We start from the raw sequence: 17,683 nt of genomic DNA on the forward strand, positions 1-17,683 counted from the left end.
AAAGAAGCTCTGAATTTCTGAAAATCTTTTTCAGGCGATGCATAAAATCTCAAACATGCTGCACCATGGCTTCCTACTACCACCATACAGAAATATCCCCCCTTTAGACTGTCCAGCCTAAAATTTCTCCATTATGGATTCAATCCTTTTGGCTTAAGCATTATCTTTCCATTTGGCTCCTGGGGAGTTAGGGAGCCTAATAGCTGTAGCAGGAGTAAATCTCTACTCATAAATTTAAACACACAATAAATGTAATTGTATTTATTTTCCTCAGTTCAAACTAATTCTAGACCCTTGAGTCCTGAATCCTCCCAGAGGTTCCCCCCAATTCTCCTGTTTCTGGCCCCTCTCTCTGAGGTCTTGCAGAAGCTCTGGATCCAATCCTACTAAGGCGTGGGTAGGAAGTAGACACAAACTAGTGGGTGTTTACCTGATCCAATCCCTTGGGGATAGACCTTAGGTGGCTTCACTTCCTCCCTAATAGAAGCAATGTGATGATGACCATCTTAGTACAGGTGTCCCAGGGAAGTTCTCTGGCATTCAAGAGCCGATGGTTAGGTCCTAAGGTACAGCTATGCCCTGTTTCATTCTGCACTGCCAGACTGCCCTTTAAGACCTCTAGACTAGAATAATCATGGCCTCTGGTTCCCCTTGACCTCCCCAACACTGGGCATAACTTAGCTATATTCATCAATCTGATGGGTGTAAAGTGTGTATCTCATTTTGGCTTTATTTTTCTTCCTTTCTGTGATTAGCAATGACATTGAACACTCCTTCAAGTACTTATTACAATCAGGTTCCCCTTCTGTAAAAGGCCTGCTGTGTCCTTTGTTCATTTTCCTATATTGGTCTTCATCTTTTTATTATTGATTTCCAAAAGTTCCTTGTATATTCAGAATGTTACTTTATTGCTGTCTTCGCTAACTTTTTATTTCAAAATATTTCAAACTAACAAAATTATCATAGTAGATTTTCTAATTGTTCATGTTATTCCACATCTGCCTTATCTCTCTCTACAATATAAGTATAGATATGGGTATATAAAAATATTTTGCTGAAACATTTGAAAATAAGTTGCTGACAGACACTTCACTAAATATTTCAGTATAAATCTCCTAAGAACAAGGACATTCTCCTATATAAACCATAGAAAATTCTCTCGCTCAATAAATTTAACATTTATAGAACACCAATGTCTAACTTAGGGTTCATATTCAACATTCCCCACTTGACCCAATAATTTTTGACATCATAAAAAATACCTAAAAATCTGTCATCTATTAATTAACATCATCAATGAAGATCATTTAACAAAATCTTTAATATTGATATTATCAAAAGCATTAATTTTTTTCCCTAAGAAGAGAGGTTTTGAGGGTCTCATTTAAGAAGTTTTTGGCTCTCCTCAAGTTGAGAAGATATGTTTCAACAATTTCTCCTATTAACTTTATGGTTTCACCTTTCAAATGGAGGTCTTAAATCTAAATGGGGTTTACCTTTGTATAAGGGCAAGAAGTAGGGATTTGACTTTTTTTTCTGTAAGAGTGAGTGTTTCCAATGCCACCTAAAAAAACAGTCCATTCTTCTCCCAGTTGTTTGGGGCTGCCCTGCACAGACCAGGCTCCCATATACAGGTGTCTGTTTCCGGGGCCCCTCTTCTTTCCATGTACTTATTTGCTTATTCCTGCACAGGAACTACCCAAGGCTTTGCCATATGTTATCATATCCTCTGCCTGATGAACTGTGTTCTCTCTCTTTGCTCTTATTTTTCAAATTTGACAGCTATTTGGGGACTTTTATTCTTTGACATCATTTTAGATTATATTTCTTAAGTTCTACAAACATCCTGCCTATAGCCAGCCACTGTAATAACCTTGATACACAGCTGCCCTGACACTAAGTGGCAAAGTTACAAATGAAGGTTCTATCTCTGAAAACTCATTTCATAGTATACCACAAAAATGCCAACATTTATCTTGAAAATAGACAAATAAAAGCAAATATTTGTGAAGTGGTGGTGAATCCCAATTCACAAGTTCAAATGTATAAGGAAAGATACTTTTTCTAATATCTCAAAACTGACCTGAATTTCTTTTTGGAGCCTCTATTCTCCTGGGGTAGCAGAAATCTAATTTCAGTTAATTTGGGGGGATGTGGGCTCTTCCCATTTTGTCTGGGATGGTATTTGAGTTCCAGAGGAATTACAGAGAACCAAGGCTTCAAAGGGAGGGGAAGTTACGTCCTCAACATCATTGAGTCAGGCAAGCATCAGTAAATGTCTGCTGTCCCATCTACGCTGCAATCCATGGTCTCCAAAGGGCCTTCTCTACCTCCGTTCTTCTGTTGGGCTCCTGTGGTTCATGAAGAGGATTGAGAAAAGCTGTGAGACCCCATCTGCCTAGATACTCCACACAACCATCAGTTCTCCGAGACCTTGCCACCTCTCAAAACTCTACCAGGAAGTCCGATCTTTTTTTCTATCAGTTTGGTTATCTTTAAATTCCACATATAAGTGAAATCATACAGTGTTTGTCTTTAACTGTCCAACAATCTCACTTAGCATGATGCCCACAAGGTCCATCCATGTCGCAAATAGCAGGATTGCCTTCTTTTTTATGGCTTTATAGTGTTCCATTGCGTGTGTGTGGGCATGTAAACACACCACATTTTCCTTACCTATTCATCTATAATGAACCCGTATGTTGTTTCCATGTCTTGGCTATTGTAAAGAAAGCTGAAGTCAACATAGGAGTGCAAATATATCTTCAACACAGTGGTTTTGTTTATCTTGAATAAATAAACAGACATGCAATTGCTGGATCAAATGGTAGTTGTATTTTTAATTTTTTGAGGAACCTCCATATTGTTTTCCATAGTGGCTGCACCAAATTATAATTCCACCAACAGTTCACAAGCATTCCCTTTCTCCTCTTCCTTCCATCATTTGTTATCTCTTCTAGTTTTGATAATAGCCATTATAACATGTATGAGGTGATATCTCACTGTCATTTTGATTTGCATTTCCCTGATGATGAGTAACACTGAGCACCACTTGTGATTGTTCAGAGACAGAGGGTTTGGGTGGGGAAATTGGATGAATTTGGTTAAAATGTACAACTTCCAGTTATAAGTACTGAAGATGTATGACATAAGAACTATAGTTAATCTGCTACATGGTATATTTGAAAGTTGCTAAGAGAGTAAATCCTAAAAGTTCTCAACACAAGAAAAAAATGATTTGTTTCATAACTATAGGAGGTGAAGGATGTTAACTGAACTTATTTTATGTGTATCAAAACTTTATTCTGTACACCTAAATTCATATAGTATTATATGTCAACTACATCTCAAACTGGAAGAAAAATAAATAAACTAGTGAAATCTAAAAATAAAATAAAAACGTAAAAAAAAATGGAGTTCCCGTCGTGGCTCAGTGGTTAACGAATCCGACTAAGAACCATGAGGTTGCGGGTTCAATCCCTGCCCTTGCTCAGTGGGTTAAGTATCCAGCGTTGCCATGAGCTGTGGTGTAGGTTGCAGACACAGCTCAGATTCCACATTGCTGTGGCTCTGGCGTGGGCCGGAGGCTATAGCTCCGACTTGACCCCTAGCCTGGGAACCTCCATATGCCATGAGAGCGGCCCAAGAAATGGCAAAAAAACAAAACAAAACAAAAAAAACTCTACCAGGAAAACTGAGCATAGGCATCCTGTACTCTCAGATCCCACAAATCTGTTAGGGTCTCAGCAAGGTTCATTCTCCTCTTCCCGGGACCACCAATAGCTACCTTTGTATTAGGATTTTCCAGAGAAACAGAACCAACAGGATGTGTGTGTGTGTGTGTGTGTCTGTGTGTGTATAGAGAGAGATTTATGCTAAGGTGTTGGCTCACATAATTCTGGAGACTGGCAAGTCCAAAATCCGCAGGATGGGCTGGCAGGCTGGAGACCCAGCAGAGTGGATGTTTCAGTTCAAGTCTGAAGGCCATCTGCTGTAGAACCAGGAAGAGATGAGGCAGGTGAAGTTTGAGAAATCTCAAACAGACATGCAATTGCTGAATCAAATGGTAGTTGTATTTTTAAAGGCAAGGTAGTTGTATTTTTCTCAAAGGCAGTTTGAGAAATCTCTCTTGCTCAGGGAAAACTTGTCTTTCTATTCTATGCAGTCCTTCACTTGATTGGATAAGCCTACCCACAATTTGGAGGGCAATCTACTTTACTCCAAGTCCACTGATTTAAATGTTAATCTCATCCAAAACACCCACATAGAAACATTCCGAATAATGATTGACCACATATTTGGGTACTGTGGCCCAGCTGAGTTGACATGTAAAATTACCCACCATGCCCTCCTTGATTAGTGCCATATCAATCAGGATCCAGTCAGGCAATTCCACAGAAAGTATTTATATTTTTAATGAGGTATAATTCACATATCATAAAATTCCCCTTTAAAGGTATACAAATCAGTAGTTTTTAGTATATTCACAAGGTTGTGCAACCGTCACCATTATCTAATTCCAGAATATTTTCATCACCCCAAAGAGAAAACCTATACCTATCAGTAGCCAACGAGAGGATCTAATTTGAGGAATTGGCTGGATGGGTATCAAATGAACCAACAAGGCACAAAAGAAACACTGACGTCATGAAAACATGCAACTCCAGGAAACAGCTACCACTCTTGGGAACAAGGATAAGATGTTGGGGTGACCAGAATCCAGGATCCTGGAGGAGGGGTGTCACAGAGCTGGGACTCAGATCTTTGAGGATGGGACATAAGCTAATGCTATTGCATCACAAGAGCACAGAGGGAAGGTCTAAGTTACCTCTGATTGGATGTGGGAACATACAGAAATGCTGGAAATTGGACCCAACTCTGCTGCTAGGGCAATATTGACCAGAACAGCAAGCACGCAGGAGCAGGACCCTTCCCCATTCTCCTGTCTTCCAGTGTCCTTTTAGCACTCCTTATTGATAGGGCAGGGCAAGGAGCTGCTAAGCTAGCAGAGGAAACTGGGTTGCAAAGTTACAGGCTCACTGTTAGAAAACAGAGTATAGAAGGGTTGTTAGGACAGAGACAAGATAGCTTTGTACCACAGCTCTCACCTCTGCTTGACCCCAGCCCAGGGGGAGGAGAATTCCTGCCTAGAGTTTGGAGGACAGGGATGGACAGTCTTGCTTACCCATGATGTTTTCTTCCTGGGTAAGACCCTGGCACTATGTCCTCTACCTAGTCCTAGGGCCTGTAAGCACGATTCCCAGGGACACCTGGGCCATTGTGGTGTGGAGAGGTGAACAATGGTGAAAGAAGAAGGTGTCCCTAGGCAGACTAGATTGTACCATATGCCCTTTGAGCCTCACTGCACTAATGAGAGCCTCTGGCTCAGATGAGGTGGTCCTGGCACAAAATTACACTTACCCACATGCAGAAATGCCTGCTTTTAAACCTGGAACTACCTTCCTCAGTGAAGTGACAGCACCAGACAACAGTACCAGTCTTAATAGCTAGAACTGCACTTACCTTCAGTACGGAAAACTGGCACAAATGGGGGCAGTCAAGCTTCAAAAAGGTCAGCCGTGACCCTTGCCCAGACATTATCACACACAAGTGTGAGCCAATTGTGTGGGCACCTCTGCCTGTCCCAAATAACACTGCTCATCTCTCCACCCTGTGTCCCGACTGCCTGGCCTCCTTCTGTTTACTTTAGATAAGTCAACACTGTTTGATTTACCCAAGTAATGTCTGTGTCTGGGTTTTCCTTTAATCCAAGACCACTATTGACATTTGTCTGTACGGTATAGTGGTTGTACAATTTTCCATTACCTGAAGGGCTTAAGTTTTGAAATGCAAAAAGTCGGGGGAGAAAGTCTATTTTTTTCTTTGCATTTTTGCTATCATCTCTGTTCCAGAAAGAATCAGCACAGAATGGCCTAGTTGTTTCAAAGGAGGTAGCAGAGTGGGAGAGAGACATGTCACAACTGCTTTTTTAAAAACCATTTTGATTTTGTAATATTACACAGCTCAGTTCACAAAACAAAAATGTGCAGCTCTGGTGACATGGAGCAAATGTCACCAGAGGGGCCCCCCCCCCCCCCGCCCTCAGAAATGCCCACGTGCCCCTTCTATGTTACTGCAGAAGTCATTGACCTGCTGACTTGGGGGTTTGGATTATGCCAGCTTGGATAAAATAAAATTAGAGGTCCCTGAATTACCTGTTGGAGTTGCCCCCCCCCTCTCCTAACCCCCAATTTATTCTTGTGCAGATTTGGAAGGTGGAAGTGAAGCAGCAGCCATTACTTTGTGAAGGTTGTCATGGTTAGATACGGTGGCAGACAGATGCAGAGGTCCCTGTGGACTCCAGCTTGTCTCACCTTCCCCTTCCTGCTGAACCCACAGCTGCCTCAGCTCCCAACCCAACATTCAGATCCCTCAGCCCCATAGAGGCACCAACCTTCTAGGGATTTCTTCCCTCCACCTGTCCCAGTTTAGCAGCTGCCTGTGCCTGGTTTCTGGATCTCCTGGAAAGCTCTGAATGTCTACTCTGCCAAACAGTGCTTCAGGGAGTTGGTCAGAAGCTTCTGTCTCTCCTTCACCTCATATGAGGTCATCCTAGCACATAATCACACCTACTCACATGCAGAACTGCACCTAGTTTAAACCTGGAAGTCCCTTCCTTGACCTTTCTGAATCTCCAGTCCTCCAAGTTTCTCCCACAACCACAGAATCTCTAATTTCTCTAGCTAATCCTGCATGCCACAATATCCATTGTCTTAACTGAATGCTGAATGATACCCAGACTTCCCTGACAATCACTTTCTTGCCTTTTAAAATGGTGTTATTATCAACTAGGCATGCATCCCTAAATACTGTAGTTTAGTTTTGCCTTTTTTTTAAACAATATATGAGTGAAATCATTCAGTTTTATTTTGTTCCCAGCTTTCCTTGCTCAACACTGTGTCTGCAAGATTCATCCACACTGTCGATTGAAGCTAGAGCTTATTCTGTTTCTTTGCTGTGAGAATTTCTTTGTATGAACAGCTCACACTAATTTACTCATTCTATTGTTGATGAACATTTGGGTTGTCCATTGGACTAGTATAAATAATGCTGCTGTAAACGTTCTTGGGTATGTCTCAGTGCACACATGAATGCACTTTTGTTGTGTACATATTTAGGGGCATAATTGCTGAAACATTGTGACTTCAAGTTTAGTTAAATAAACATCAAATTGCTTTTCAAAGTGGTTTTACCACTTTACATTGCCACCAACAGTTAGTATCATCAATCTCCTCATTTTAGCCATTCTGGTGGGTGCGTAGGAAAAGCTTATTAGGCGTTTAAATTGTATTTCCCTTATAATGAGGTTGACACATCTGCATATATTTATCGGCCAATTTTCAAATTTCCGTTCTAGTGTCCTGCTTATTTTCCATTTGGTGTTGTTTTATTTTTTCTTTATATATTTGTAAGAATTTTAAAACATTTTTTGAATATAAGAACTCATTTTAAGTATATACTTTGGTGAGAGTTGACATATATATATACAAATTGTTGAAAAGACAATCCTTTCTTTGTTGAATTGTCTTGGCAGCTTTGTCGAAAACCAATTATTCATAAATATATGGGACCATTTCTGGCCTCTCTTCTTTTCCACTTATCTGTATATCTATATTCCACACTTTTTGTTTATTCTAGCTTTACAGTAAGTTTTGAAGTCAGATAGTTTAAGTTCTTCAAATTTTCCTTCTTTTTCAAAATTGTATTTGCTATTCATGGTTCTTTGCATTTTCAAATTTTAAACTTAGTCTGTCAATTTATGTTTTTAAAATACTGCTTGGATTTAGATTGATCTATAGTTTCAGTATCCCATTTTGAAGAGAAATTGACATCCTAACAATGTTTAGTCTTATGATCCATGAACATGGTATATATGTCTATTTAATTACTTTGAGCAATGTTCTTTAATTTTCAGAGTACATCTCTTTTATTATATTTAATCCTGAGTTTCATATTTTTGACATTATATTAAATGAAATTTTATATTTTATTTTCCAATGGTTTGTTGCTAGTACTTAAAGGTACATTTTTGTATATTATATTTGTATCCTATAGCTTTCCTACATTCACTTTTTAGTTCTAGTAGCTCCTTCCTATATTTCTTAGAATTTTCTATATAACCAATCATATCACCGGCAAATAGAGACCAGTTTACTTCTTACCGTTCAATCTGTATACCTTTTATTTATTTCCCTTACCTCATTTCAAGGTCTTAGCCCTCCAGTACAAGGTAGAATAGTAGAAATGAGAGTTGCATCCTAGCTAGTTCCCAGTCCAAGGAATAAACATCTACTATTTTACCATTAAGAATGATATTAGCTGTAGACTTTTCATGGATGCCCTATAGCAATTTAAGGAGGTTCCCTTCTTTCCTAGCTTCTAAGAGATTTTATTATGAGTGCATATTAAATTTTTTCAAGTGCATTATTTTTTTTTTCTTTTTCGAATGCCCCATGTCATTTGGAGTTTCCAGGTCAGGGATCAGATCCAAGCCTCAGTTTCAACCTACAATGCAGCTGTGACAGTGCCAGCTTAACCACTCTGCTGGGCCAGGGATCAGGGATGGAACCTGTATCTCAGTGCTCCAGAGATGGTGGCCAATCCCATTGCACAACAGCAGCAACTCCTCAAATATATTTTCCACATCCATTAAAATTATATTGTTCTCCTTTATTTTGTTAATATGATGAATTACATTGATTGAATTAACATCGATTTTCAAAGGTTAAACCAACCTTGCATTTCTGGGATGAATCCCATGTGGTCACAGTGTATTATCCTTTTTATATAATGCTGGATTCAATGTGCCAAAAAGTTAAGAACTTTTGTATCTGTGTTCATAAGGGATATTGATCTGTAATTTTATTTTGCTTTATTTTGGGGATATCTTGAATAGATTTTTGATATTAGGGTTTTGGCTGATTTCAGAAACTTAATGGCCCAACATTATTTTCTAAGAGATTTCATATAAGATTTGTATTAATTTATCACCCTTAAATATTTTATAGGATTTACCAATAAAACTATTAAAGCCTGGTGTTTTCTGCCTGGGAAGTTATTTTTAAACAATAAATTAAATTTGTCTAATAGATATGTCTATTCTTTTTTAGGAATTTTTTTATTATAGTTGATTTACAATGTTTTGTCAATTTCTGCTGTACAGCAAAGTAACCCAGATATAGGGCTATTCTCAGTTTCTGTTTCATTTGTGACACTTCCTGTAAATTATATTTTTCAAGTTACATGTCCATTTCATATACGGTGTTGAATTTTTTGATATGAAGTTATTTATTATTCTCCCTTACTAGATGTTTAATGTCTATGGTAATAAAATACTTTATATATTCTTGATTTAACCATTTGTCTCTTCTCTATAGTTTCATGATCAGCCTAGCCAGGGATTTACCAATTCTGTTCATCTTTTCAAGGAAACAAGTTTTGACCTTATTAAATTTTTGTATTTTTTTATCTTTTCTATATTAATTTGAGCTTTTATGTTCTTTTTATTCTAATTACCTTGGGTTTACTTTCCCTCTATTCTTTGTTTTCTCCGAGCTTTTGCTTTGGGCCTTTTCATCTTTCTAATATAAGAATTTAAAGCTATACTTTTCCCTTTAAACGCTGATTTAGCTAAATCCATAAATTCAGTTATTGTATTTTCATTTTCATGCAGCTGGAAATATTTTTCAATTTCCTTGGGATTTCTTCTTTGACCCATGGATTATGTAGCACTACATTGTTTAATTTCAAATATGTGCGTGTTTTTCTAGATGTCTTATCATTATTGATTTCTCATTGAATTCAATTTTGGTCTGAGATCCTACTCTGAAAGCCCCAAATTCTGGATTTACCTCTCAGAATATCTACCCCCCAAAACTCTTCACCATTATATCAGCTGACTAAAATCTTCATGAACATTTTTAAAATAATATTGTGTCTTGGAGTTCCCATCGTGGCTCAGTGGTTAACGAATCTGACTAGCATCTATGAGGATACAGGGTCGATCCCTGGCCTCACTCAGTGAGTTAAAGATCTGGCATTTCTGTGAGCTGTGGTGTAGGTCACAGACAAGGCTTAGATTCTGCATTGCTGTGGCTGTGGCGTAAGCCAGCAGTTGTAGCTCTGATTTGACCCCTATCCTGGGAAACTCCATATGCCATGGGTGAGACCCTACAAAGCAAAATAAAATAAAATAAAAATAAAAATAAAATAATATCGTGTCTGTCTTTTCTTACTGTGCTAAGTAAGAGAGTTAGTCCAAATTTCCTAGTCCTTCATTACCAGGCATCACTATAGTCGCTTTTACAAATATGTATCATTTGGGCTAAATCAATCATTTAGCATAATAGCTATACCATAAATATTTTTAGTGGAATTTTTGCGCATGGAATAGAAACATGAGCCAAATAAATTTTTAGGGCTGCACCTGTGACATAAGGAAGTTCCCAGGCTAGGGGTTGAATTGGAGCTGTAGCCACTGACCTACACCACAGCTACAACAATGTCAGATTCAAGTCACATCTGCGACCTACACCACAGCTCACAGCAACATCAGATCCTTCACCCACTGAGTGAGGCCAGGGATCGAACCCATATCCTCATGGATACTAGTCAGGTTTATTACTACTCAGCCACAATGGGAACTCCAAATCAAGTAAATTTTGAGCCAAAGATATTTTATTCCTCTCTTAATACAGCCTTCAGGATCCAATTAGGCATTCTTTTTACAAGGACTTCCAAGAGATGCCCAAAATTTGAGTCCTCTGTCTCAACCATTTTTCACTGACTATTCAGTTCACAAGAATGTCTTGGACATTGATTAGGCGGTAACTTCTGAGGAGGAAGAAATTTCACTTTCCTCTTCTTCTCTTCCTTGATCCCATTTAATCAACCCAAAAGGCTCATTTGAGGCTGCCTTCCTCTTCAACAATTAAAAATAATATTTTCTAGGAAATTCTATAATGCTCCTGCTAGTCTTCCAGTTTTCAAACCCCAGCCTTATTGTTGTAGTGGGGGGAGCTTATTCCCCCCACCTCATGTCTCATTCTACAGAGGGGTACCATCTTTGCAACACTTTTGGCTTTGGTCATACTGGAGAGCTAGCAAAGAGAGACTGGGGCATGTATAGTTCACTCTCTTCTGCTCTTTCTCTTGGGAGCAGTTTGCCCTAAGGAAGCACACCTTCTGTTAAACTCCTCCAAGAGTGAAAATTTCCAAGCCAATATTTCTGGTGGGCACATCTACCCAAATCTCAGGTTGGAAAGCCCAAATATGGAGTTCCCTATACATAAAGGAGTTGTCTGGTGTCTATCTGCCTCATTCTCTTGTGCTATTTCTCAGGACATTCAGAAACTAGGGTAGAAAAAGAAAACATTCCCATGTTCTCAAACCTTCCATAGAGAGACTGGCTCCACTGAAGTGTTTCCTTAGTGCAAAGGCACATCCAAGAGGAAGTTTTTCCATTTGTGAATCAGCTCATCACATTTTGGTTTGGGTCACCATTTATTTCTTGGACTATTCAATAAATTCAAATGACATGTGAATCCATAAATGAATTTTAACTATAGGAGTCTTAATAATGACACATAAGAAAGGTCAAACGTGGAGGTTGATAATATGGGCAAGTTCAGAACATCTCTAATGAAAGAAAAACAATGGTCCTGAGTCTCCAGTTTGATATGTCAGAATAGAAAGAAGCTTTGTAGCTTTGAGGAGATATTTGGCCTCTGTGAGATCCAGTTCCATCTCTTATGAAAACAGACAAATAAATAATGTCCATCTTAGAGGGCTGTTAAATGAGGTAACATATTGGAAAGCGCAAAATTTAGTGAGTACTCAATAATGCCAGACGCTTTTTCTTTCCAAAAAACCCAACCGGCCCAAATTTTCTTGGGGGAAGATTCTCGATAAAACTGAAAACCAGAGAAATAGGAAAGCTGGCAAAAAGTAAAACAGACAAAAAAAATGAGTTTAGAGAAGGAATGGTTCAGTAAGGCATCTCACATTTGTACAACTTAATGCTTTGCCAAAGGGCTCCCCTAACTGTTATTTGATTTGAGCCTCATAATAGCTCAATCTGAGTCCATTTGAAACATGAGGGACTAAAGGTAAGAAGTCATATATGATTGCTCATGGCTCTTCAATGTCCAGTCTAGCATATCTCTCCCACGGTACCCTCTGCATGTCATGGTTACTCTGAAATAATGACCAGAATGATGGCATTCATGTGCATATATGGCACTTTTCAGTGTGCAAATGTGACATTCCTCATTTTGCTCTCACAAAAAGGATTTCTAGAAGTTTCACAGATGAGGAGCCCAGAGCTTCAGAGCAGCCAGCCCCAAATCACACAGCTAATACAAAGACTGAACTCAGGCCCTCTGACATGTCCAGGGCTTTGGTGTTCATGGATTTTAATCACACAAGGATATCAAGGGCAATGGGGAGGTGGACCCATGTCTGGGGTGAAAGCAGAGTACATGTTCTTCAGCCCTAGAGAAGTACCATGTATAAGTGGCCCTGGTCCTCGTGTCACAGCAACTGCCAAGGTCATTTAGTATAATCTGCAGCAATGGTGTGATTTATCGATGGCTTTTACTCCCCACTGGGATGGCATGAAAATAATCAGATGAATAATGAGCTCATGAAGATGGATGCAGTTGGAACCAGCTCCCACAGAAGGGACTTATACACTGGGGCTCTGCCTGGAGCAGCACGGGACGATGGATATTTCTGCAGAAAGCTGGGCCTCATTTGCTCCTTTGGCAGCGAGTCGCTTCTCTCTACAGGCACAGAGAGGCTTAAAAGGTAATAGCACTGGCATTTCCCTGTTCCTGGAGTGGAGATGAGATGAGCAGTGATGGGCTCTGAGATGACAAAAGCTGCATTTAACTGTGGGGACAAAAGCTGCATTTAACTGTGTGGTAGCTGGCAAGAAGGCCAGCCCCTCTGTGGCTTTCAATGCATGGGTACCCACCCTACTTGGTCATGAGCCACAGGACTTTCCTAATGGTGCTGCCATGCTGTTTTACTTATCTATTGCTGAATCACAAGACACCCCAAAACCTAGGGGCTTCATACAATTATTTCATTACTCACAATTCTGTAGGTCAGAATTTGGGTGGCTCAGGGGGAAAGTTTTCTCTGTTCCCTGTTGTATTGGCTGGGGTGACCTGACTAGCACTGGAGGACCCAAGGTTACCCCTTGCATATGTCTGGGGCCTCCACAGAGCCTTCCTCCAAAAGGATAGCGTGGACTTGTTTACAAGGCAGCTGGGTTCCATGAACAAAAGAGAAACTGCCAAGTCCACTTGGGCCTGGACTTGGAAGTCCCAGAGAGTCACTTCTACACATTCTCTTGGTCAAGACAAGACAAGTCATGAGGCCAGCTCAGATTCAAGGGGTAGAGAAATAAACTTCATCTCTGCATGTCACTGCAAAGGGGTGTGGACACAAGATGTATGATTCCTTGAGGGCCACTGGGCAGCAGACCCTGAGTTGGAGTTTAGCAAGTGAGCAGGATATTTATCAAGGAAGGACTTGGAATAGAAACCAGTGCAAAGGAGGGGAAGGAAGCAGGAGAAGGCAGAGGGAGATGTTAGGCAGCAGTCAGGTCCAAAGAGAGCCTCAGCCTATGCCACAGAAGCACTGAAAGAAGAACGGCCCTTCGGGACTGTCTCCAGGTAAAGACGGCCAGAACTTCATATGCCCAAATCAAATGATGCTGGTGCCATGGAAAGGGGCATGACCTTGGGCAAGGCAGTCTCTAAATGAGCTGACCCTGGAGGCTGCCTGCCCACAGCACTCCCTGCAGCTGAGAACAGGCCCTGCACTGAAGTGAGATCTGAGCCACCCTCATGGTGTCCACCAACATTCTACCATGCTTGCCTTCCTCAAGAATCTATTTTTCTCTCCAGACACTCATCACTGAGGAAAAATCAAGACACTATGGATGCCCTTGGACGCCTCCCTCTCCCAATCTATCCCTCAACACGCCTTTCCCATCTTTCCAGCACCTCCCTCCCTGCCCCACCTGGTGCAGCTCTTACCTGGTGGCTGAGATAGCCTCCTAGCAGGTTTCCTCCTTCTGCCCCCTCCCCTTCAAAACCAATGTTTCTGCAGCAGCCCAGCTCTCTTTCTCAGACAGAAATCAGCCCCTGAGACTCCTGCTTAAAGTTCTTCCCTGATCCCCACAACCTCAAGATCAAACCCTGGCTTTTTAACATGGCTTCCCAGGCCCAGCGTGGCTTTGCCTAGCACATGGCCTGGCCATGGCTCTGGCCACTTCTCCCCTTTACATTCCCCCCAACCCTCAGGAGTTTTAAACACTGTCTTGTCTCTGTTCCATCTACCTTATTCTGGGCCCTGTGTCTCCCTTTTCTGCCTCCTTCATTCCCCCTCAGCCCACACTCGGCTCATGCTTTAGCTAAGCATTTGTGCTCACAGCTTTCCAGGCCCCAAACCCACCCTTGTACACAGGTACAGGCGTAGGTACCCACAACATTTGTGTGTCCCCAAAGAGATGGCAAGCCCACTGGGGCCAGCCCATATTCACTGCACCCCAATGAGGAGAGGAGAGCATCAAGCAGAGCTATGTGTTCAGTACATCACAGGGGCTCAGTCACATGTTCTCTGGGTTACAGTGCTGAACTGATAGCTAGAGGGGTGACAGGAGGAAGGAAAAAGAGGGCTGCACCTGAAGTCCTAAGACTGGCCTTGGGTGATGAATGCCCTCAAGGGAGGAGGAATTGCTGCTCTGGGAAATGGGCCTGCCCTACAGACTGTGCCTCCACAGCCCAGAAGGGTGAGCACACCACCTCAGGTGTGAAGTTGATCCAAGGTGATGGGAGCCCGGAGGACACCCAGCAATGGTGGACAAGCTGTGGAGGGCACCACTCCTCTTCAAGACAATGTCTACATCTCTACTCCTCACTGGGCTTTTCCACTTTGGCAAAGTCCTCAACTTTTCCCCACACTCAATCGTCCTCCCACCTTAGAGAAATGCTGCCAGCCCACATGCCAGAGAGCTGCCCATCACTTCTTGAGCACTAACCCCTGTCCAGCACTCTTCAGGGACCATTATCCTTGTTTTTCAGGTTAGGTAACAGAGGCTTAGAGGATTTAAGCGACTTACCCAAGGCCCCTTCCTTTCTTGCCTCACCTCTCCACTTCCTTACCCATGTCTCCTGGGATCACTTTCCAAAAAATGACCTACACTCAAGTTCTTCTCCCACATCTGTGTCTGAAGGGACTCAAACCAAGATAATGTGGTAACTGAGAAAGTAAATCTGGAAAACTAGAGATGTAGTCATAGTAAATGGCAAATCCCACTCTGGGTTTGGAGTCAGACAGTCTATGTTTGAATCTGCCTCTACTAGGATCTAAATATTTAATATTAAAATAAGTGTTATTTATAGACTTTAGGAAGTAGATTTCAGGACAAGCAGAGCTAGAAATGCTAGAAACAGGAAGACATCTCAAGAAGAATGGGAGACCTTTATAAATTCTGAAATTGTTCAAATAACCCATTCCTCAGAGGCAAGTAAAGAAGCACTGTGACTTCCCAGGATACCCCTGGGGCAGGTGTTTAAAGGGACAAAAAGGAGCAAAAGAAGGAGTGTGTCAGGGAAAGAACAGAGGCTTCACCCCAGTCTGTGAATGTTGGGAGAAGGCACTTCAGCTTGCAAATAGCCAATCCCCAGGAAAATAGAGGGGGCTTTGTGAAAGCAATTCCAAAGGAACCAGAGGAGGAGAAAGAGACAAGCTGGTGCTTATTTGCAGAAAAATGGGCTGTTCATGGGTGACACTGAAAAAGCAGAACTCCCATTTCACTCCTGTCTTTCTTATTAAGGCCAAGGTTTTAGAACCTAAAAGGTGAAACAAAGTTAAGGGAAATCAACAGACAACTAAAATCCTGGCAAACTTTGGGGCATGATGGGGTTGTGGGGCTGGTAGACCCAGTGAGGCTGGGCTTTGGCTCCCCAGCTGACCAACAACCTCTGTCTTGAGGGCAGCTGGCAAACAGGAACTGCAGGTGGGCTGCAGGACTCTGTCCTTAGTCCTAGCACATTTTCCTAGAGATGCACTGGTGATCCTAAGCACAGGGCTTGTTATAGAGAAGGCTCCTAGCGGTTCTGTCCCCAGGACATCTGCAAGGCCTGGGGACCACATTAGGTTGTCACAACTGGAGTGTGTGTGTGGTGCTATTAACATCCAGTGGTCAGAGGCCAGGGATGCTGCTAAACTTCCTGCTGTGCACCATACAGAGCCAACAACAAATAATTATCTGTTCCAACATGTCAGTGGTACCAAGGCTATGAAACCCAATTCTAGGTGGACGACTGGTGAATGAACGGGGAATTACTGAGCATGCACTTTGTGCCCTGGGGATGCGCATATAACTGAGATGCAGTCTCTCCCTTTAAGAGCTCACACTGCAGTATAAGAGAGAGAGGCAGGTGGCTGTATTACAGAATGAAATGTGCTTTACTGAAGGGAATGTGAGAACAGAGATAAAAAAAAATCCCACCAATCCCTCTAAGCAAAGGTGCTGTGTGACCTGGGCTTTGAAAGATGAATGGAAGCTTGGTCAGGACATAAAGTGGGGATGAGTAGTGACCAGAGGCATTACATGTGCCTGGTGTGTTATGGACACCACAAGTCATCCAGTATGACTGCAGTGCAAGTCCTTAAGGAAGAACAGAGGACACTGGGTGGGAGGGACCATGGTGAGGCCCCTGACTCTGCCTTACAGGCATAGGATTAGGAAAGTAACTGTTAGGCAGATGGTAACATGGTCAGATCAATAAGATCAGTTAAGATAAGAATATATTCATTATCTTTTTGGTTTAAAAAAACTTTCTCTCATGTAAAGAATTACTATAACATTAATTTCATTCATAAAGCCACTAGAATGATCTCACCATAATCCCAGCAGAATACATAGGAACCTTTTAGAGGACACCAGATCCCTCTGCCCGTATCCACCCTCATCAATCCCTCCCTTTCTTTCAAGTGTACAATTCAATAGTTTTCAGTAAATTTACAAAGTTGTGTAACCATTATAACAATCCAGTTTTAAGATATTTCTGTCACCTCAGAGTCCCATGTGAGCATTTGTAATCAGTGCCTATTCCTGCTCACAGCCCCAGGCAATCACCAATCTGCTTAAGGTCTCTATACATTTGCCATTTCTAGATATTTCATATAAATGGACTCATACAATATGTGCAATCTTTTGCCTCTGGCTCCGTTAGCTCAGCACCATGTTTCAAGGTTCATCACATGGGGATATGAGTCAGAAGTCTGTTCCTTTTTATTGCTGAATGATACCCCAGTAAGATGTCTACTCCAAAGATGATGTGGTTCTAGAATGAAAAGTGGGTAGGAGGAGGAAGAAATAGAAGCCAGGGGACCATCTAGGAGACCATGGTGGTTGTTCAGGCTGCAAACAAAGGAGGGCTGAACTGGCGGATTGGCAATGGGCATGGAGAAAGGAAGGATGGAGGTTACAGGGCTGAAGACAGTTTGCTCACATGGGGCTAGCTGGGAAAGGTACGAAGCCTGGGAGGAACTGGATTCCCACAGGGCTAAGGAAGGGGCAGATGAGTTGACGGCATCTCTG

The 17,683-nt window shown here is 41.6% G+C and overlaps 1 long non-coding RNA gene across 3 annotated transcripts in view; it reads right to left on the reverse strand.

Annotated features, from left to right (window-relative positions):
• Positions 1–887: 887 nt before the first annotated feature.
• Positions 888–17,683, reverse strand: part of LOC146406885 (uncharacterized) — a 30,503-nt gene continuing 13,707 nt past the window's right edge. For 2 of the 3 annotated variants that reach the window (XR_014817596.1, XR_014817595.1), the window contains 2 exons: positions 3,893–3,991; positions 2,089–2,351 (listed from right to left, as the gene is read on the reverse strand). This is a non-coding gene — a long non-coding RNA (uncharacterized LOC146406885). Of the gene's footprint in view, positions 2,352–3,892; positions 3,992–17,683 lie in introns of all 3 variants that reach the window. The other variant, XR_014817597.1, reaches the window with a different exon arrangement.

This window comes from Sus scrofa, chromosome 1 (genome assembly GCF_054392235.1).
Source record: "Sus scrofa isolate SSC_HxYL_T2T_F1_AM1 chromosome 1, Sscrofa_HxYL_maternal_Yorkshire_Landrace_v2.0, whole genome shotgun sequence".
Taxonomy (NCBI): domain Eukaryota; kingdom Metazoa; phylum Chordata; class Mammalia; order Artiodactyla; family Suidae; genus Sus; species Sus scrofa.